Consider the following 23,824-nt stretch of genomic DNA (forward strand, 5'->3'; position numbering starts at 1 on the left):
CAGGGAAATTAATTAAACCTGCTGGCGTCCCTGTCTTGCTAGTGCAATACCCTCGGAGGGATACACAAGGCACGTGGGGATCTGAGAAACCAACCAAGGAGGCTTACAGGGAGCATGACATGACACATATGCCATTCCTCTGCGGGCTGTCATTTCGCCGTTGAGCCGGAGAGCCCAACACATGTGGGAGGATAAGTGGCTGGCAGTGAGAGATAGTAACTGCAGTGATGAAGCCAACTACTACACAGCCGTGGCGTACTTCGTACCGGTCACTCTGGCAGGATGAAATAATCCTAGTCCATCCCATAACATGGCTTCAACTCGTGTCACGCCCCCCCCCCCCCCCCCCGCCTTCGTAGCAGTCACTCTGGCAGCATGAAGTAGACCTTGTCCACCTCCGAACATAGTTTTATACTCCTGTCACATCTCACAACCCCCCCCCCCCCCCACACACACACTCAGACACACCTTAGTGCCGCGCGGGGTAGCCGTGAGGTCTGACGCGCCTTATCACGATTCGAGCGGCTCCCCTTGTCAGAGGTTCGAATTTTCCCATGCGCGTGGGTGTATGCGTGTTGTCCTTAGCGTAAATTTGTTGTAAGTTAGATCAAGTAGTGTGTAAGCTTAAGGACCGACGACCTCAGCAGTTTGCTCCCATAGAACTTACCACCACCACCACCCAACTTCGTACCCGTCACTCTGTCAGGACGAAGTAGGCCTAATCCACCCCGTAACATGGCTTCATACTCCTGTCACAACCTTCCCCCCTCCAGTGACGCCTGCAGTGTACAAATCACTATACACCACACTTTAACTGAGTGCATTTTATTTGTAGTAAGTGGTCACAAACAAATGTAAGTGGGCCCCTGCCTGCTTATTATAGCTTTGAAGCTCGATACTCTACTTTGTTGTGGCGTGGCTGCCTCTTATTTTCCTAGTCCATCGATCTGCCACCACAGCTAGCTGAAATACTATTTTAACTTTTTCTACAGTTTTCTCTTTTTATCGTAAGGTTGAGAAATACAAAATACGTAATTTTCGTATATATCTATGTATGGGGGTGGCATGTTTTATTGCATTTTATATCTTACCAAGCTTAGCGCCTGCTGCTTCGCTCACGTCTGCGTAGTAATTACGAAAAAAATAAATAAATAATAATTTTGTAAAGATGTATTAGACCTACTGAGAAATTAATGTATTAAAGCCGGCCAGTGTGGCCACGCGGTTAAAGGCGCTTCAGTCTGGAACCGCGTGACCGCTACGGTCGCAGGTTCGAATCCTGCCTCGGGCATGGATGTGTGTGATGTCCTTAGGTTAGTCAGGTTTAAGTAGTTTTAAGTCTAGGGGACTGATGACCTCAGATGTTAAGTCCCATAGTGCTCAGAGCCATTTGAACCATTTTTTGAATATTCTGTGAAGTGACGAGACAGTTGTTGCGCTACAGGGTGTAGTGAATACGCAGAACTGCCGAATTTGCGGTACTGTTAAACCGCGTGTTCTGCACGAAGAGCCATTGCACATGCCGTGTATAACTGTGTGATGCGGACACGTTTTTCTTCCGAGAGAATACACCCAGAAGTCCTGTCAAGTGTACGTGACGTCCGCACGTATCGAGACCTACTTGTACAGCATGTGATCGCTGCTTTGGACACTGTGTAGAAACCACTGTTTTCATGAGAGATGGGGCAACACCTCATGTCGCTCGCCCAGTGAAAGATCTGTTTAATGAAACTTTCCAGAACGTGCTATTCAGATGCAAGATCACCTGATCTGAATTTCCGTGACTTGGCTCTGGGGATACCTGAAGGCCAGAATACAGTAATGTCGTTGCTCAAAAGGGAACCATCCACCCCCCTCAGATTTAGTTGTAAGTTGGCACAGTGAATAGGCCTTGAAAAAACTGAATCCAGATCAATCGAGAAAACAGGAAGAAGTTGTATGGAACTATGAAAAAATAAGCAAAATATACAAACTGAGTAGTCAATGCGCAACATAGGCAACATCAAGGACAATGTGAGCCCTAGAGTGCCGTGGTCCCGTGGTTAGCGTGAGCGGCTGCGGAACGAGAGGTCCTTGGTCCAAGTCGTCCATCGACTGAAATTTTAATTTTTTATTTTCAGACAATTATTATCTGTCCGTCCGTCCGTCCTTCCGATGCGAGGTAACTGCGCCGTAGTATGGGGACGCCACACCTAAACAAACATCGAAACACACGACGTCAGTCGACTACAGCGCACTGAAGAGAGAGTATTCCTGGAAACGAGGCTCCCTGGCTGGCAGTTTACTGTTCACTACTTTGGACGAGAGTGCATTAAATACGTGAGATGTATTCCGTGGGCAATATGAATCCAGCAAATATAGCTCGCGACTTCAATAACAATCCACGGTTTTGCGATGCGGTCGCAAAACACAGGCACTAAACTTATTACAGTGAACAGAGACGTCAGTGAACGAACGGACAAATCATAACTTTGCGAAAATAAAGAAAGTAAAATTTTCACTCAAGCGAAGACTTGAACCAAGGACTTCTAGTTCCACAGCGACTCACGCTAACCACAGGACCACGGCGCTCCTAAGCTCAAGTTGTCTTTGATATTGCCTATCATGCACATGGACTACTCAGTTTGTATATTTTGCTTACTTTTTTCATAGTTCCATACAACTTCTTCTTGTTTTCTCGATTGAGCTGTGTTCAGTTTTTCAAGGCCTATCCCCTGTGCCAACTCATAACTAAATCTGAGGGGGGTGCAATGGGGAGGTTCCCTTGTCAGATTCCACCGGAATTGCTGCGAGCAACTGTTCATGTCGTTTTATGGATGCACCATCTCGTTGACGTCTTCGCTGTTCATTCTGAATAAAAATTGTGTAAGCGGCGGTTAATAATATAATCAGCATTATGGCTTTCTCACTTGTTTGACATTTTATAGTCACGTCCTGATCCTAAGCCATTTCGTACGGAAGTATATCTACGCGTCTTCCTTACGTTCACAGCGGCAGATTTACATCTGGTGGCCAAAATTCGGACTAATTTTCCTCCACCGCAAATCGTTTCCTCATTAACGCCATAGAATATTACCAAGTTTAGCTGTCAAACAATTACAGTCTACATTGGATCTCTGTGATTAGCTGCAACCGCTACCAGAAGGCACGACCTTCTGTTTCAACTACGGTCAAATTTTGTGGAATCCACCAAGGTGCTTGCTTTTACACAGCTAAATTTCCATATAAAATCAAACTTATTGCAGTCTTGGGTATGCACAAGGACACCTGTAACTCACGGTAAGTCACACACCGATGCTCTTCAGTCACGTTGCGGGCACCACCAACTTATCTAGTAGCAGCAGATTTTGGTCAGCCTTCACTAAATTCATCGGTGACGGAAGCGCGACTACGACGAAATTCTGCAAATCAATTTTAAACCGTCCTTTGTGGAGGTAGGCGAATGCCAGGTGTCCATCTTGACATAGGCACTTGCAAAAATTGCAAAAAAGGATAATGCAGTGAATATTGTCACGTGAGATTTTTATTTTTTTTACAATTCTTTTTTCAACCGCCCATTGTAATTAATCTACTTGGAATATTTCAGAGCTGTCATTATTTTAACAGTTACGATCGACAAATTTTAAAACAAGAGTACTGTCGCATTTCATTAGCACCATCTATCTCTGCTTTTACACGATTACCTGTCAACTAACTTTTTCCATGTCCTCAGTCAATCATATCTGCTAAGGATCACCTGCTGCACAGCAGTAGTCCTGAAGAGGACGGACTTGGGCACTGAAGGCAGCCTCTTCAGTAGATTTGTTGCATCTTCTAAGTATCTGGCCAATAAAACGCTGGCTTTGGTTGTAATTTTTCTTTGTAATTGTCATCCGTAAATATTTAGCTGAATTTGTTATTTATGGTGTAATCGAAATCTGAGGGAATTTTTTTAGTAGTCGTGTGGACAACATGATACTTTTTATTGTTTGAAGTGAATTGCCAAGTTTTGCATGATGCAAGTATGATTTATCATTTGGCATTTCGTTTTGATATTCTAATCACTACTAGATAGTAAACGATAGTGTCATCTGCAAGTAGTCTAAGAAGCTTCTCAGACAGCCTCCTAAATCTGTTATATACATTAAGAACAGCAGCAGGGCCGTAGCGCGTCCTTGGGGAATCCCAGACATCGTATCTGTTTCATTCGACGACTTCTCGTCAGTTAGTACGAACTGTACCATTTTCGACAGGAAATCACGAACCCCTGCACGCAAATGAGGCGATTCTCCATACACACACATGCAATGCGATTAGATAACGCTTGTGAGAAATGACATCAAGGCTTTCTGAAAATCCTGAAACATGGAATCAGTTTGACTTTCCCCGTCAATGACATTCATTAGATCATGCGGATGGAGAGCCAACTACGTTTCACAAGGACGTTATTTCTGGAATCCTCTCTGGTTGTTTTCGTCGAGGTAATTCGTTATGTTGGGTCGCAGTACATACTATCAAATGGAAATCATCCGGACACCAGTTTCTGGGGCGTGTAATATGGGGCGTGCCCAGGGTTCGCGCTTATGACAGCTTGAACTCGGCTCATGACTCTTCGAATGAGGTGTCTGAATGTCTGAAACTATAGCATCCCTTTCCCCACAATACCACGTCGCCTGTACCTCACTGTTGGCAGTACGCAGGCATTCGCCAAACCCAAATCCTGCCATCGGATCAACACAGGGTATCGCGAGCTTCGTAACTACAAATCACTCATTTCCAATCATCCACTGTCCAGTGGTGTCGGTCTTCACATCAATTCAAGCGTCGCTAAGCATTGGCTGTAGAAATGTGTGGCTTACGAGGCCGTACCAACGATTGTACCCCATTCTTTTGAGCTCCCTGCATACAATCGTTATATTAACTGGACTGTTGGCAGCACTTTGGAACCAACGAGTGACACTTCCCGCTGATTTCATGCTATTTTTTACAACCACTCTCCTTAAGTCTTGGTTTAGTTTTGTTTGTTCCTTCGCGTTTACACTTCATAACCACACCACCAATCGTCGATTTGGTGAGCTTTAAAGGTTGGATTTCTTAGTCGGGTGACGTCGAATGATCAGTCAACGATCGAAGTCACAGTGCACTCCCAGTTCACCCACTCTGCTGTTACTACCCCTCTACTGACAACAGACATCTTTGCCATTTTTTAGTCTTGAGGAGACAGCGCGGGCCACAGAGAGATTTTCAGATTCTACTGGGCTGTTGTACAGGGTGGGGCACATAAAAGTGGCCCAGAGAACAGAGTTCTGGGGTACAAAGCAACACACCAGAGGAAAGGAAACACAGGACTAAATTGGCTGTAGCAGATGATGAAAGTAACCATAATTCATCTCTTGTCACTTTTGGACCCTGGTCAGCAGGTTACTGAACTCGGATCGAAGTTGGACCGCTGCAGTCCTGTACGAAATGTTCTGCTGCAGTTCGTGAAGACTATGGGGGTTGTTGCGATACACCTTGTACTTGAGGGCTCCCCACAGAAGGTAACTGCTCACTCAGAGATCAGGTGACCAGCTAGAACCGCGACCAGACTGACCTCTGCTGACAACTGTCAGGCGTGAAGGCTGTGTAAATGTGTTCAGTGGTTCGGCCGGCTGTAGGGAGAGTTTCTCCGTTCTGTTTGGAGTAAGGAGGTGTTGTTATATGCATACATTCACGTCCAATCGTATCCACACGTGAAGGGCACTTTTATTTGCCCCATCACGTACTTTTTATTTTATTGATTGATTGACGTTCCTTATTGTAACTTACATTTACTTGATTCTAAATATCTGCTTAAAAATTCTCTTGCATTTATTCTTGCATTATTATTTGACAGTCATTTTTATTAGCCTTTGTTGGCTGTTATGGTAATGGTAAAATTATTTATTACAATCTATAATTTTTTGTTATTGCTATTTTACTTTTTTCTGTTCTTATTTCTATTTGTCTGGATTTACTTTTGTCTTTTCAGCAGTCGGTTTTATAAAAGTTTGCTGATGATTTTCTTTTTACAGAGGTCAAGCTTTTACAGTAGTTTAGTGATGACTTTTCTTTTACAGCACTATGGTATAAGCTAGGTTGAACAGTAATGTGATGGTATATATTTCTCGTCTCCATCCATAAGTTCCACCAACTCTGTTGCTGTGTTAGGTCCGAAGACTCTTGGTGGATATATCTGTTTGAACATGGGCTTTGCAGTGGGTCGTGGTAGTGTTGTTGAAGCTCTATCAAATCTATTATGTTGGTAATTGTGTTTGCCGCGGTTGGTTGGCTTTTAATTGAGCCAGTATTGTTTGCAGTGGTGTTATGTCCGCTGTTTCGTATTCTTCGTAGTTGTGTGTTCTGTACTCCCAGCCTCGTTTTATACCGGCGAGCCTGCCTGTCGTGACATCTAGTTATTCTGTTTTAGATACGTTCATGACAAAACCCCGTTTTTCATATTGTTCCTTTAGTTTGCGGAGCGTGTAATTTGCATCTTCCTCATCTCCATCTGCTAACGCTTGGTCTTCAGTGTAAAATAAAATGACCAAGATCTCATCGACTATTGGGATACCTGTTCCTCCGCATTTCCTTTTCCAGGATTTTAGTTCAGTTTTCCACAAGACAGAGGGGTTCGAATACTTTTGAACAGATAGTGTATGTTCCAAAATCCTTCTACTGATCTTGGTTTAGAAGACTTTATTTTGGCTGGTACGATGCAGCCGTGCACGTAGTTGCAGCGAACAGTGTAGAACGGGCGGGAGGAAGCTGGGCCGGCCGCCCGGCTGTCAGAGGCTCGTGCCGGCCCGGCCTCGCAGGGGTCACGTGACAGGAAGCCGCTATCTCTGCAGGCGCGGGCTCCAGGTGAGCGCTGAGGAGCGGCGGCGCACGTGGGGGCGCCGGCACTTGTGTGTGTCTGGGGACAGCAGAGCTTTCTGCTGAGCGGGTGAGTCCATTGAATGCGCTCGACTCGGCTCGGGTTCGAAGCTCGTAGCACTTCCTGGTGGCACACAGCGAAAGTTTGTACTTCACAGTAGTCGTCTGTGTATTCTTCGCGTGTTTTCGTTATTGTGCGATTGTTTATGTTAATACAGCACTCACTCCAAAAATGGAAAAATGTACCAGGTGTAGAAGTATGAAACCGGAATTTGGTTGCAATAATAACACGTCTCAAAACCGTGTTCCGAAAAAACGGGTACTCGGAATGGCAGATTAGACGCGCGCTCTCCGTCGCACCACCACAGCACAACCTGTGGAGACGGATGAAGTAACGGAAGAAGAGGTAGCCACTGCCTTTATTACGTACAATGGCGCACTATCGGTGAAAATCGGCCGTATATTAAAGAAACACCGAGTTAAAACCGTCTTCTGCCCGCCCAATAAAACACGAGCATTACTGGGAAGTGTGAAAGATGACCTCGGTTTGACGAAGGCCGGCGTATACCAAATTCCCTGTGAGTGTGAGAAGACTTATATCGGACAAACAGTACGCACCGTCGAAGATCGTTGCCGAGAACATCAAAGGCACACTCGACTGAAATATCCAAATAAGTCGGCGGCAGCAGAGCACTGTTTGTCCGAGAAACACGAGATAGATTATGAGCGTACCAAGATCCTGGTTCAGACCTCTAAATATTGGGACAGCGTTATAAGGGAGGCCATCGAAATTCGCATCTGGGAAGATCTTATCAACCGAGATTGCGGCTACAATCTCAGCGAGGTTTGGGACCTGGCATTGAATGTAATTAAGAAGACTCTCAGCAAGAAGTACGAACTGGCGACCAGGGCGGACGTAGCAAGCACATCGACGCTACGACAGATTCCGACGCCCGCGGGGGGAGGGGATTTAAATCGGCCGCCCGCCCTCAGGTGCTCAGTTCGTCAGTGCACCTGACGATGGCGACATGTCTGATCGCCGAAATATTATGCCCGTTGGACACTACGAACCGGCAGTGTACCCGTGGACTGTTCGAGCAACTCGTTTCTTGTTTGAAACTGACAAATAATATTTTACTCAAAATAATCTCAAAAAATGCTCAAATGTGTGTGAAATCTTATGGGACTTAACTGCTAAGGTCATCAGTCCCTAAGCTTACACACTACTTAACCTAAATTATCCTAAGGACCAACACACACACGCCCATGCCCGAGGGAGGACTCGAACCTCCGCCTGGACCAGCCGCACAGTCCATGACTGCAGCGCCTGAGACGGCTCGGCTCATCCCGCGCGGTAAAATAAGCTCCATTGCTGTTTATACATTTCTCCCACCTCTCCGGCAGGCTACGAATGGCACGCCAAAAAACAGTTCTTGTTTTGAAGCGAATCAATCAGCGAGCCATTTTCGTACGAACTGAAGCACTGTTCAGCGAGATGCAAACAGATGGTAATCGGGCGGAGTCAATTCTGGAGAACAAGCCGCATGCCCTAGTATTTCCCGACAGAATCCCTCGATTGTTTCCCTCCCCCGTTTTGCTGTGTGTGATGAGGCGTTACCACGGAACCATATGACTTTTTGTGTTGCCTTTTTCCATATTCCGGTCGTTTTTGACGTAATGCTCGATTTAAATCGATCATTTGCTGTTGGTAGCGATCAGTGTTTACGGTTTCACCAGGTTTTAGCAGCTCATAATACACTCCTGGAAATGGAAAAAAGAACACATTGACACCGGTGTGTCAGACCCACCATACTTGCTCCGGACACTGCGAGAGGGCTGTACAAGCAATGATCACACGCACGGCACAGCGGACACACCAGGAACCGCGGTGTTGGCCGTCGAATGGCGCTAGCTGCGCAGCATTTGTGCACCGCCGCCGTCAGTGTCAGCCAGTTTGCCGTGGCATACGGAGCTCCATCGCAGTCGTTAACACTGGTAGCATGCCGCGACAGCGTGGACGTGAACCGTATGTGCAGTTGACGGACTTTGAGCGAGGGCGTATAGTGGGCATGCGGGAGGCCGGGTGGACGTACCGCCGAATTGCTCAACACGTGGGGCGTGAGGTCTCCACAGTACATCGATGTTGTCGCCAGTGGTCGGCGTAAGGTGCACGTGCCCGTCGACCTGGGACCGGACCGCAGCGACGGACGGATGCACGCCAAGACCGTAGGATCCTACGCAGTGCCGTAGGGGACCGCACCGCCACTTCCCAGAAAATTAGGGACACTGTTGCTCCTGGGGTATCGGCGAGGACCATTCGCAACCGTCTCCATGAAGCTGGGCTACGGTTCCGCACACCGTTAGGCCGTCTTCCGCTCACGGCCCAACATCGTGCAGCCCGCCTCCAGTGGTGTCGCGACAGGCGTGAATGGAGGGACGAATGGAGACGTGTCGTCTTCAGCGATGAGAGTCGCTTCTGCCTTGGTGCCAATGTAGGTCGTATGCGTGTTTGGCGCCGTGCAGGTGAGCGCCACAATCAGGACTGCATACGACCGAGGCACACAGGGCCAACACCCGGCATCATGGTGTGGGGAGCGATCTCCTACACTGGCCGTACACCACTGGTGATCGTCGAGGGGACACTGAATAGTGCACGGTACATCCAAACCGTCATCGAACCCATCGTTCTACCATTCCTAGACCGGCGAGGGAACTTGCTGTTCCAACAGGACAATGCACGTCCGTATGTATCCAGTGCCACCCAACGTGCTCTAGAAGGTGTAAGTCAACTACCCTGGCCAGCAAGATCTCCGGATCTGTCCCCCATTGAGCATGTTTGGGACCGGATGAAGCGTCGTCTCACGCGGTCTGCACGTCCAGCAGGAACGCTGGTCCAACTGAGGCGCCAGGTGGAAATGGCATGGCAAGCCGTTCCACAGGACTACATCCAGCATCTCTACGATCGTCTCCATGGGAGAATAGCAGCCTGCATTGCTGCGAAAGGTGGATATACACTGTACTAGTGCCGACATTGTGCATGCTCTGTTGCCTGTGTCTATGTGCCTGTGGTTCAGTCAGTGTGATCATGTGATGTATCTGACCCCAGGAATGTGTCAATAAAGTTTCCCCTTCCTGGGACAATGAATTCACGGTGTTCTTATTTCAATTTCCAGGAGTGTAGATGACACCCTTCTGAACCCACCAAACACAGAGCACTGTCTTCTTTCCAAAGCGATTTTGTCTTGCAATGGATGTCGACGGTTTGCCTGGATTCACCAATGATTTACGACGCTTAGGATTCTCAGAATATACCCATTTTTCATCAACTATCGCTATTCTCTTGTATCTGGCGAGTAGAATTTCACAAGTGGTCTTTCGATTTGCTTGCTATCTTCCATTCAGTTTATGCGGAGCTCATTTTCCTAATTTCTGCACATTTCCCATAGCTTTCAACCGAAGAGAAACGGCTTTCTACGTCACATTCAAAGATTACGCGATTTTCTGTTGAGTTTGAGTATCATCTTCATCCAATAAGGCCTGTAATTCTTTGTCTTCGAACTTTTTCGTTGGTTTCACGCTTTCGTCGTTTCTCACGTCAAAATCACCACTTTTGAATTTGTTGAACCACTCGAAACATGTGTTTTCTCAAGAACATGTTCGCCGGAAGCTTCGACAAGCATTCGATGCGACTGTGCAGCAATTTTCTTCAAATGATAACAGAAAACCTATGTTGGCCGCAAATCGTAGTTCTGAGGCACAAAACTAGACATGTTGACAGCTTTTAAACAGATGCCGATGTTTGGAACATGGGTTACTGTGTGCTGACATTCGTCGTCAGCCGTTAAAGGAAGCGGATGGCGCTACAGGTATAGGGAAATTCCGGTTTCATACTTCTACATCTGCTAGATGTAATTTGTGCACTGCAGCTAGCAGTAATAAAATTTTGCACCGTCAAGATACAGGCATGATAATCAAAATTTTCGTAAAAATTAGCAGGACATACAAATTGTCGTAACATTTCTTTACTTCAGGAGAGTGAAAAATCAGCTGAGAAGCTAAGCAGATTTCCACGCAACCATCCGAAACATCTTTAGCAAGAAAATGTCCTGTGTCATCATTACTGAGACTATGCCCCATAGAAACGGTTGCCCAATTTTCAAAATATTTCTTACATTGACAAAAAACTACACATATCCAGGTATTGTTTAAACCTTGCTCTAATAATAATAGATTCATTAAGCCGAATAGTTGGTATCACAAAGCCTATCAGCTGTTGCTAGTTCTAGACTCCAGTGAAACAGGTTAATAAATACTTCTACATCTGTAGGATTGTGTAATGCAATTACAATAATCTTTATGTTATTGGCAGATTCAAACTGATGGAAGGAATGTTACATAAAAACCCCAAGCTGCTCATAAACTGCTGCAGTTGGGTACGAACTTCTCGAGAGAACTACCTACATAAAGCTCAACTACGTAAAGATCAAATTCAGTCCGAGCGTAATGAATGAAACCAGTTTCTATGACGTTTGAGCAGCCAACGGTGATAAACACGGGATTCAGACCAACCTATCCGCGTAGTCCCGTGCAATCGAAACGTATAGCACTAGTCAGATAGGATAATAAGAGCTGGAACACTTTTCTCGTGAAAAATTTCTCGTAGTTTGGATAGAACTAATCTACGTTTCCTAGTCGTGGGATATATTTTCGGCGAATTTTTTTTTAAGTTCTTTATTTAGCTGCAATCCACAAAACTGCATTAGCTGCCTAGACACTTGGACATATTGAGATATGCAGAGACAAGTTAAACGCGATAAGAAGTTCAGTAAGTAACATAAATTTTGAATTTCGCGCAAACTGTAGCAAACGGCTCGTTCTCCTAGGACCTAAAGGCTAATGTAAGTTTTCGCTGCCTGCCACCAGGAAGCTCTACGAGCTGCAGATTCCAAGTCAGCCGAGCGCAACCCATGGGCACAAAGATGCGCTGTCCCTAGACACATGTGGTTGCACGCTGGTGGGACGCATCACACGCACAGGGAAGGGACCAAGCAACAAAGTTCAGGGCCTGGCGCTCCCGTAGACGATACATCCAAGCTGCTGCCGAGCACGGGGTCCCGGGTTCGGTTCCCGGCAGGGTCAGGAATTTTCACCTGCCTCGAGATGACTGGGTATTTGTGTTGTCCTCATCATTTCTACATCATTCATGAAAGTGGCGAGATTGGACTGAGCAAAGGTTGGGGATTTGTATGGGCGCTGATAACCGCGCAGTTTAGGGCCCCACAAACCAATCATCATCCAAGCTGCTGGTGATGATAACATGCAGAAGACTGAGAGTCTCTTGTGTGACGATGAGTTTGGGAACCAGAAGGGCAGCTCTGTCGTTGCACTTGAGAATGGAAAGAAAATCAAGAACACGTTCATAGGATTTGTCTACCGAGAAAAAGGCGTTCGAAAGTGTAAAACGGTGCAAGATGTTTGAAATTATCAGAAAAATAAATGTAACCTATCAGGAAACACAAACAATACGCACCATGTACAAAAGCCAACGGCCTTGTCGCTGTGTTAACACCTGTTCCCGTCAGATCACCGAAGTTAAGCGCTGTTGGGCTGGGCTAGCACTTGGATGGGTGACCATCAGTCTGCCGAGCGCTGTTGGCAAGCGGGGTGCACTTAGACCCTGTGAGGAAAACTGAGAAGCTACTTGATTGAGAAGTAGCGGCTCGGGTCTCGGAAACTGAAATAAGGCCGGGAGAGCGGTGTGCTGATCACATGCTCCTCCATATCCGCATCCAGTGACGCCAGTGGGTTGAGGATGACACGGCGGCCGGTCGGTACCTTTGGGCCTTCATGGCCTGTTCAGGAGGAGTTTAGTTTAGTTTTGTTTGTTTTAGTTTATGTATAAAAACCAAGAGAGGACAATAAGCATGGAAATCGAAGGAGGAAATGCTCAAATAAAAAAGGGTGGAAGAGAGGGATGTGATCTTTCACGCCTACCGTATCGAAGAAACAGTGGCAGAAAATAAAGGAAAAAGGTATCAGTGATAAGATTCGCTGACGATATTTCTATCTTGAGTCGTCGTGAAGACGAATTACAGGATTTCTTGAATGAGGTGAACAGTCAAGGAGTACAGAATATGGATTAAAGATAAATCGAAGAAAGAGTAAAATAATGAGAAGTAGCAAAAATGAGATTAGCGAAAAGCTTAACATAAAAAAATGTTAGTCGAATTAAACGAAGCGGAGGGATTAGAAGCGGAATTACAAATGATGGACGAAGCTAGGAGGACATAAAAAAAAAAGAACAAACAGATTATCAAAGGCGAAGAGGGCAGTCCTGGCCAAAACGAGCCTACTACTATGAATTCATTACTGACTTCAAAATAGATTAACTAATTGACAGCACAACACAGCAGTAACTATATAATGACGACTACACAGCTGTAGGGGCTACACGGTATTATTATTATTGGTGGCAGTGGACAGACAAAGTACTGGCGGCCTGAAGTCTTACAGTTTCTGCCATTTAAGAAGTAAGGAGTCCAGCAGTCAAGTAATTTACACACGGTGAAACAGTAGACGCATTTTAACTTGAATGCTTTCAAATGGAAGTCCTAGGTGTGGGCGAAGCAAGTGTGGCAGGGGAGAGCAGCGCTGCAGAAGAAAGATGTTTCTCAAGAAGTGTCTACCCTCAATGTGGATAGTTACCTTTCTTTTCTGAGAAGAATATGTAGGTAGCGCTTGGGATGCACTAAGAATTGCTTCATTGTTCTATATATAAAAAAAACGGATCTTAGAAATTAGCAATACCAGCCGTTTCATTGGTTTATTAGTTCGTGGTTCAATAAAACAACATTATCAGAAATGTGTTCCTCGAATAAAAGCCAGGATTTTCAGGTCTAGTTCTGTTGAACGACCATGTCAGTCTCCACTTCAGCCACTAGTACATAAACAGTTCTCTTCACCAAGGTTTCCCAGTATACTGAAATATGCCTGGTACAAATCGGGATATTTTGCGGATCGCCCGCCACAATGTTAGAATTTTGTTTTATATTGTGTGGTCCGTTGTGTGTATTGTTGTCGTTGAAATTCGTTAATTGTATGTGCGTGATGTATAAAAGGTTATGCTTTAGCAGTTGTTTACGAACAATCATTATTTTAATGATTGTTTTCTATTAACAAAATACACGAATGGGAACAGTAAAATAAAAAAAAAATTCGATTTAAAACGCAAAACAACAATTTAAAAAGTAAAAAAAAGTGAAACAAATAATTTGAATAACAATGAACGTCTGGATATTGCAATTAGATGTGTTGAAAGTTCTCTATCAGGACATTGTGTAAACCTTCTTTTTTTCCAAAAATGGTATTTCAGAAAGCAGCCTTATTACACATGGATGAATGTCGTGTGAAAGCTTCCTTAATTTATGATGTAACAAAAGTTATCATATTTCAACATTAATTAATGGTGGTGGTGTATTTTGCAAATTTCAAATTATTATAAAAGTTGATTATGTAGCCTTTAAGATCGTTCAGTATTATAATATATATGTTTCGGAGGCATTCCCTCTAAACCTAATATGACAAATTACCTTTGGGACTGTGTTTCATGACTTAAAAGTGAAACTGAGCAAAAACGAAAAATATGTATTGCGTAATTTTGACCCTTCGACATACTCTCCAGGTTTAATCGAGAACGTTCATTTACACTTGTGAATGTTCCCTTGCAAGAGTAATTGAGTCCTCGATGAGATATCAAAATGTAAAAAACTGTGTGTGTGTCAGTCTACGCCAACTTCATGTAATACGTTCTTTCGTATCCAAGTAATACAAACTGAACAGCGACCAAGTGCAGTGACTATGTAACTAAAATCTAAATCGTGTTGTTTGATGGGCAAAAGTTGACAGTGAAAGAGTTTTGTGAAACGTTGCCGCTTTGTCCACACATTATCAGCGCCGGTACTGACCTATGATAATCAGCTGGTAAATTTATTCATTGTTGACCATCGCCAACAGACTTGTGCTAATAAACGTGAAAAGATCGTAACTTACGCAGTGATGTGTTCGTTACTTAACAAACCGGTCATTAAACCAACAAATAGCGAGATACAAGACACCAATGAGCACGTCGCTACTGCTGTGGAATATGTCGTAACCCGCGACATGGTACACGGAACGTGGATACAAGCAAAATATCGTTTAGATGTCTATCGACCGTCAGATGTTGCCCATAGTGTGCCATAACAAGGATGCAGTAACTTAGGTATTTGTTTTCAGTATTTATACAGAAAGATCATTCTCGCTATGTTGTTACTGCGACATCCGGCCGTTGCTCTGTGGGATATTTATCCGAGCGGCGTTGCAGGAAACGGACGTCGCCGCGGCGCGGCGGTTGGCTCTCGCTACACCGGTGAAAGTGATTTCTGCAGCTGTGTCCTGCCTCTCACCGGCCGCGAAAGCCGGACCGCTCTCAATGCAAACCGCGTCCCGGTTCCGCACTAGATGGTTTCTCACAGGCAGATGACGCCGCTATAATAAATACATAAAAAGTACGGAAAGGCGGCATTTCGTCGCAAGCCAGCAGGAGGTGCACCAACTGACACCCGTGGTAGCAAGCATTCGCTTCTGCTTCAGATTTGTAGCTGAAGATGGCGTGATTCGGAACTATCTACATCTACATTTCTACTCCGCAAGCCACCCAACGGTGTGTGGAGAAGGGCACTTTACGTGCCACTGTAATTACCTCCCTATCCTGTTCCAGTCGCGTATGGTTCGCGGGAATTACGACTGCCGGAAAGCCTCCGTGCGCGCTCGAATCTCTCTAATTTTACATTCGTGATCTGCTCGGGAGGTATAAGCAGGAGGTAGCAATCTATTCAATACCTCATCCAGAAACGCTCCCTCTCGAAACCTGGACAGCAAGCTACACCGCGATGCAGAGCGTCTCTCTTGCAGAGTTTGCCACTTGAGTTTGCTAAACATCTCCGTAACGCTACCCCGCTTACCAAATAACCCTGTGACGAAACGCGCCGCTCTTCTTCGGATCTTCTCTATCTCCTCTGTCAACCCGACGTGGTACGGATCCCACACTGATGAGTAGTACTCAAGTATAGGTCGAACGAGTGTTTTGTAAGCCACCTTCTTTGTTGATGGATTACATTTTCTAAGGACTCTCCCAACGAATCTCAACCTGGCGCCCGCCTTACCAACCATTAATTTTATATGATCATTCCACTTCAAATCGTTCCGTACGCATACTCCCAGATATTTTACATAAGTAACTGCTACCAGTGTTCGTTCCGCTATCATATAATCATACAATAAAGGATCCTTCTTTCTGTGTATTCGCAGTACATTACATTTGTCTATGTTAAGGGTCTAGTTATCAGAGCTAAATAAAAAAAACGGCGTAGGCTGCTTTATTCACATAAATAAAGTCGATGAGCATTAATGGATGGTTTGAACCCAAGGGATATTAAATCCGTCCAAGTCTAAAGTACCTCTTCCTTCGTGCACAATGCCCCCCTCTCCCATTTCTACGTGATCCGGGTGTATGTATGTTGATTTTAAGGTTCTGCACATTGGTGAGTTTTAAGACAGGGAGAAAGGAGATGACAGTTAGACGCCACTCCGCCGAAAAGGCTGTTATGCACGGAGCAGCAACTCGTATTGTATGAGGATGGGAAAGGAGAGAGACTGTGTCATTGTCAAACGCATCATCTCGGAAATCGGTTCTTTTCCTAATCTAATTATCTTAACATCACTTGACTTAGGCCGGCATCTGTGGCCGAGCGGTTGTAGGCGCTTGAGTCTGGAACCGCAGGACCGCTACGGCCGCAGGTTCGAAAACTGCCTCGGGCATGGATGTGTGTGATGTCCGTAGTTAGGTTTAAGTAGTTCTAATTTCTAGGAGACTGATGACCCCAGATGTTAACTCCATAGTGCTCAGAGCATTTGAACCATTTTGAACTTGACTTAATTTTACCTCTGTCCATTACCCATCGCTTATTCAAGGCATGCTGCCACGGGATGGAAGGTCCTCAACTGCCCAGTACTGAGGAAATTGGATAAATAATTTTTTGTTTCGACCGTCTCAGTTGCGTTGATATAAAATTCAGCTGTAGTGGCTATCGGTTTCTGGCTGACACACCCATTTTCAAACCACAATTAACCGTAATTGTTTATACAGTATCGTGTCAAAAAGCATAGCAAAGTTTGCAGTGGGCAAGAAGTACCCTCATTGATCTTAGTCCATGCGTCCATTTCTACTGACTGCTACAACCAAACTGACAAATACTCAATTGACTGTATCAGTCAGTACCAACAGAAGCATGCAATAAGGTCAGTGAGGGTCCTTGTTGCTTTACTATATACTTTTCTGTGCTTTTTGGCACCATATTGTATGAACAATTGCGGTTAATAGAAAAGTGTTTGGTTTGAAAATTGGCGTGTCAGCCCGAAACCGGTAACAACTGCAGCTGAATTTATTATCAATGCAACTGAGATGGACGAAATAAAAACTAATTATCCAATTTCCATTACCCCTGTTCCTATTCATCTTAAAATATATTTTACAGGTAATTTACATTTCGTTCAGTCACTCTGCTGAGTCCATTGCCGTTTCTACGAGAGTTACTATATCATCGGCAAACTTCGTAGCTATTATTTTTTCCCAGTGAACTTAGTTTCCTTTTCCTAGTTTGTCCTCGATGACCTTCACTTCTCGCTCACTGTACAGACTGGATTACACCGAGGATAAGCTAAAAACACGCCTCACTGGCTGCTCAACTCCTGGTTCTGTTCCAAGCTCCCCGCCTCTAAGTCTGCTGACTAATTTCTGCACAAGCTGTAAATGATCTTTCTACCCCCTGTATTTTACCGCAGCTACCAGTCTTCCGACTGACGACCACTGCAGTCTTCATAATTTCGCAAATTATATTCTTTACAGGTAACAGTAAGAAGTGACATGAAATGACACGTCCACGTAAAATCAGACGGAAGGAAGAGTTGTTTGAAGAATTCCGGAAAATTGCAATGCATCTCTAAAGGAAATATCATTAGAAGACGCTAATACGACCCGTTGTAATTATTTCTCTGCTCGAGTACTGCAACCTATAGCCATTTGAATCTGCTTATTGTAGGCGAGCCTTGCCCTGAGGCATGGAAGGAGGCTTCGCTCGTGTTCCTTGATATTTTAATTAATCAACACTACACACAGATTACAAATGGTTATATTTTTCAATACAACTGATAATCTGTCATCTTGCATTAGCCGGCCGCGGTGGTCTAGCGGGTTCTAGGCGCGCAGTCAGGAACCGCGCGACTGCTACGGTCGCAGGTTCGAATCTTGCTTCGGGCATGGATGTATGTGATGTCCTTAGGTTAGTTAGGTTTAAGTAGTTCTAAGTTCTAGGGGACTAATGACCTCAGATGTTGAGTCCCATAGTGCTCAGAGCCATTTGAACCGTTTGAACCATCTTGCATTACTGCATTTTAGCGCGCACAAGAAGTAGAATTTGCGCTGGACTATGTGATTGGCTAACTTCAGTGCTAAATAACTCGCAAACGGCGCAACGTATCGATTTTGTTTTTAATCGGCTGTTATTTCTCCTCCACTGTAACACCCTTACAAGCAGTTAATGATCTTTCCTTTTTGGGGAACCACAGTCTTATAGAATTTTTTGAAAGAAATTTCCGTTATTTGACTTTTAATTGTTCATTCATTTTACACAATTATGATTTCGGCTTTATAGCCATCCGGCAACTGGTCTATAAGACCAGATGACACGTCACAGGCACATGAGATGTAAATAAAATTTAAACATGCAGTTGAGAATGGCTATGACGCCAAAATCATGCTAACGTAAAATAAATGAATAATTGAAAATGGCGAAACTTTCTTTAAAAAAACCTTGCAAAGTTTTTCAGACTGCTTCTGACCACCCTATATAATTATTCCAGATATGTTTCTATATACGTTTTTTGTTGTTCCCTTATTGTTAGGTAAGAAACAACTTCTTAGAAGCCAAGTTTCGTAAGGGTAAACTGCTGTTTCGTTTCACTTATCATAGTAAGTAGAACGAAATAGCTGCTGCTTGGCTGGGGCAAACAGCGATTTAGGTTGTGGTGTATGGTGAGAAAATGAAGAAGAGTGTAATCAAAACTGAAATAGTTTTATTTAACAGATAAGCGGTAATAGCGTATTTTTGTACAATATACCATAAAATTCACACGAAAATGTTCCAGTACAGTAATTACAAACATTTACTTGGCATTGTGTTTCGCATCCACAACTAATTCTCAAAAAGAAATTGTCTGCATTTGGCTGCAATATCTTCATTGCAATGTGCTATCTTCGGTTTCAGTTGTTGTTGTTGTTGCTATGGTCTTCAGTCCTGAGACTGATTTGATGCAGCTCTCCATGTTACTCTATCCTGTGCAAGCTTCTTCATCTCCTAGTACCTACTGCAACCTACATCCTTCCGAATCTGCTTAGTGTATTCATCTCTTGCTGTCCCTATACGATTTTTACCCTCCACGCTGCCCTCCGGTATTAAATTGGTGATGCCTTGATGCCTCAGATCATATCCTACCAACCGATCCCTTCTTCTAGTCAAGTTGTGCCACAAACTCCTCCCCAATTTTATTCAATACCTCCTCATTAGTTGTGTGATCTGCCCATCTAATCTTCAGCATTCTGCTGTAGCACCACATTTCGAAAGCTTCTATTCTCTTCTTGTCTAAACTATTTATCGTCCACGTTTCACTTCCATACATGGCTACACTCCATACAAATACTTTCAGAAATGACTTCCTGACACTTTAATCTATACTCGATGTAACAAATTTCTCTTCCTCAGAAACGCTTTCCCAGCCATTGCCAGTCTACATTTTATATCCTCTCTACTTCGATCATCATCAGTTATTTTGCTCCCCAATCAGCAAAACTCCTTTACTACTTTAAGTGTCTCATTTCCTAATCTAATAGCCTCAGCATCACCCGACTTAATTCGACTACATTCCATTATCCTCGTTTTGTTTTTGTTGATGTTCATCTTATATCCTCCTCTCAAGACACTGTCCATTCCGTTCAACTGCTCTCCCAAGTCCTTTGCCGACTCTGACAGAATTACAATGTCATCGGCGAACCTCAAAGTTTTTATTTCTTCTCCATGGATTTTAATACCTACTCCGAATTTCAGTTATCAGACCATTTTCAGGTGACGATGTTGTAATGCGTCCTGCAAACGCGGGCCAGGCGGCATTATTTAGCAGCTTTACGCCGGAGGCCGCAGACTTTTTCCGACTGTGTGGTATGCGGCGAGAACACGAGTGGGGAAGTGTGGAGCATAGTGGAGGGAATACCATCTGTACTAGCCCCCCCCCCCCCCTGCCTCGTTTAGCAGTTCTGTAGTATAGTGGTATTCTTCACGATCAGCTTGTATCAGACGTAAGATTGCGAATATCTACAATCTAACACGTGCCAGGTTGAGATTCATTGGGAGAGTCCTTAGAAAATGTAGCCCATCAACAAAGGAGGTGGCTTACAAAACACTCGTTCGACCTATACTTGAGTCTTGCTCATAAGTGTGGGATCCGTACCAGGTCGGGTTGACAGAAGGGATAGAGAAGATCCAAAGAAGAGCGGCGCGTTTCGTCACAGGGTTATTTGGTAAGCGTGATAGCGTTACGGAGATGTTTAGCAAACGCAAGTGGCAGACTCTGCATGAGAGGCGCTCTGCATCGCGGTGTAGCTTGCTGTCCAGGTTTCGAGAGGGAGCGTTTCTGGATGAGGTATCGAATATATTGCTTGCCCCTATTTATACCTCCCGAGGAGATCACGAATGTAAAATTAGAGAAATTCGAGCGCGCACGGAGGCTTTCCGGCAGTCGTTCTTCCCGCGAACCATACGCAACTGGAACAAGAAAGGGAGGTAATGACAGTGGCATGTAAAGTGCCCTCCGCCACACACCGTTGGGTGGCTTGCGGAGTACAAATATAGATGTAGATGTAGAAAACAGTCTGCTAATTATGTTTACTAGTACAGAAAGCATGAAAGTGGTCCAATTGTCCACCCCGCCGAGAGTCTTTTCGGAGTACGCGTGTGGCGTGTTAGACCCTCTTCCAGCAGCCGCGTCCACGCCAGAGCCTGCCTGCTGTGCGCCGGCAGCTACCTCGCCTCGCCCCGCCTCGCCGCACCGCTCCTTGCCGCCAGCTGTCCCTCCCTGCCGTCGCTGCTGTTGCGGCCCTCTTATCTCTTTTTGCGGTGCCGCCTTCCGCCGGGGGGCTTCCTCCGCAGAGGCGCGGTGCTTCACAAACAGACGCTTTCTGCGGAAGCCCCTCCCCTCCCCCCTCCCCTTCCTGCTTTTAATGTTAGAACACTTCGCCCGGAGACGTATAATATCTTTAACGTTGCAGGCGTCTGCCGGAGCACGCCCGCCTAGTCCAGAGGCCAAAGATTTCCGAAAGGCGACTAAAACATTTGGCGCATTCATTAGGCGTCACACTACAGATCCAGTCGCTGTCCCTTATTACTTCTTCGATCCTGTGCCAATGATCTGTCAATGCGCAAGTGCCAAGCTACAGCATGGTTTGCAGCCGTAACTGGCCGCTCCGACGTTCAAAGGCAGCAGGGAAGGAAGCACATAAAACATACGAGGGCTATTCGGAAAGTGAGGAACGATCGGTCGCGAAATGGAAACCACTGTGAAAATCCGACGAGGCTTTTCACAGATGTTTTGGGCAGTGTCTCTAGCATGCTCGTCGATCGCATCAAGACGCCGTTTTCCGTTGTGAGCGCACTGTGAGCGAGTAAAGGTGCCTAGGCCGGCCGCTGTGGACGAGCGGTTCTAGGCGCTTCAGTCCCGAACCGCGCGACTGCTACGGTCGCAGGTTAGAATCCAGCCTCGGGCATGGATCTGTGTGATGTGACTGATGTCCTTAGGTTTAAGTAGTTTTAAGTTCTAGGGGACTGATGACCTCAGATGTTAAGTCCCATAGTGCCTAGTACAACAATGTCTCCCGCCAAGTAAGAGGGCCCACAGAGAGGCTTCGCCTTAATGAATGCAACCCACCTAACACAACTGCCACGAGCTTCCTTCTTCATGGCAATTCTCAGCCGCACTCTGCAGGGGCAGTGAAGAAGCTCCTGCAACCTTTTCGATGGTAAGTGTTCGATCACCCACAACACAGCCCTAATTCGCTCGTCCTGAGTATCATCTCTGTTCCCATGAAACGCCGGATAGGAATACAACACTTGGGAACAGGCTACGCACTATAGACCAGCGTAGAGAATAATCGGAAAGCACAGGTGGCTACCTTCTATGACGGTGGTGTTGGAAATTTGGTATAACGCTCCAACAAATGTCGAAGTCGCAGCGGCGACTATGTAGAGAAGTACCTGGGAGGTGTAGCTAAATGTGCAAAGAAAACAGTTTTGATTTTCACTGTGGTTTCCGTTTCGCGACCGATCGTTCCTTACTTTCCGAACAACCCTCGTATGATATGATAATACCTTGGAAAGTTTTGTTGCGTTCAGAACAGCTTCATCTACATCCCGCAAGCTGCCATATGGCGTGTGGCGAAGGGTACTCTGGTACCAATGTATGTGTCTCCCTCCCCCACCCTTCACTATTGCGGTTCATGCTTGGTGGAAGAATTACTATTGTAATCACCGTATGAACTCCGGTTTCTCTGATGATCGCTCCGTGGTCATTTCGCGTGTCTAAGTAGCTCCATACTTACGGAATGAGCCTATGGGAGCACTGGCAGAAATCCTGGCTTGCCGTTCTTAGGAAAGTCCCAGTACGTGTTGTTTCCATTGCGTTCCTCCGATCTGTTCTGAAGTGTCTATTTGGTATCTGTGTTGCGAGGATGTGGTCTGCGGTTGTACAGCGCAGTGTTCGGTTTGTGTTGTTACGGATGAAGGGAATGGAGAGGGTGAGACCTGTTGCCAGCACGTAGCCTAATCCTCTCGCATAGCATCAATAGACCGCCGAGCGTAACGTCCCCCTCCGACGGATTGTCGCGAATGGATCACGGATGTGAGTAGAAGTGCATAAGATGAACATGTAGGAAAGCAACTTAACGTCAGCCAGGGCGCTGGGAAGCAGGAGAGGTTGCGTTTTTGTGGCAAGGGACCCTGCAGCTACATGGTCAGCTACTACAAAGTGTTCTGGAACGACGACAGGACACGGGAGGCGCGCGTGATCGCGGGGGATTGCATCAGACGATCCTATATAAGCAGGGCCGCTGGTGCTGCTAGGGAGATTCCTTCGACAGTTGCCTCAGACGCTGGACCTGAGTTACTCTGCCCTCGGGGCGGGACTTAGTTTCTCGTGGCACTCAGCTGCACAGGGTACATGCAGGATTGCGCAACTTACATTCAATGTGTTGGTGCCTCTTAGGGTTCGACAGTGGTCTTATCCTACCTCGTGTTTCATCTCAGTTATTTCATCAGAAGTATACGTCCTTTATGCCATCGAGTTCCCATATCTGCAAAGAATTTCCAACTTGTTTTCCAGTACCAGGACTTCGAGTTGGACGAGCCACCTCATTACTGCATTTAGCGTCTAGCTCCCATCCTGATCCGCTCGTAGGAAACTACAGACGCGACAGGGAGAATCACCATCATCAGTGTCACACGCCCTCATTTCAGAGAGGTTTGGAATTTAATCCAGAACATTTGCGCAAACACTGGTGATCAGGAACTTTAAATCACCACGTCTCCTCCTCTTGCCCGCCAAATACTTACAGTGAAAATTTTGCCCTCTCAAGACTCGAACCGGTGTACCTTCGAGTCGAGCGCTACAGCACATCAGGCGCGCGTTAGCGAGCTCGGATACGGAAACGGCTCATTTAGCAAACCGTATGTGAAAATAAGCAATATGTTGCCCGACTCCGCTGCGTTTGGTATTTTGACAGTAAATTTCGTGTACACAATGCTTTTGTTGT

At 45.5% G+C, this 23,824-nt stretch overlaps 1 pseudogene; it reads left to right on the forward strand.

Annotated features, from left to right (window-relative positions):
• Nucleotides 1-12,414: 12,414 nt before the first annotated feature.
• LOC124712862 lies at nt 12,415-12,531 on the forward strand (annotated as a pseudogene).
• Nucleotides 12,532-23,824: the final 11,293 nt, after the last annotated feature.

This window comes from Schistocerca piceifrons, chromosome 8 (genome assembly GCF_021461385.2).
Source record: "Schistocerca piceifrons isolate TAMUIC-IGC-003096 chromosome 8, iqSchPice1.1, whole genome shotgun sequence".
Classification (NCBI taxonomy): domain Eukaryota; kingdom Metazoa; phylum Arthropoda; class Insecta; order Orthoptera; family Acrididae; genus Schistocerca; species Schistocerca piceifrons.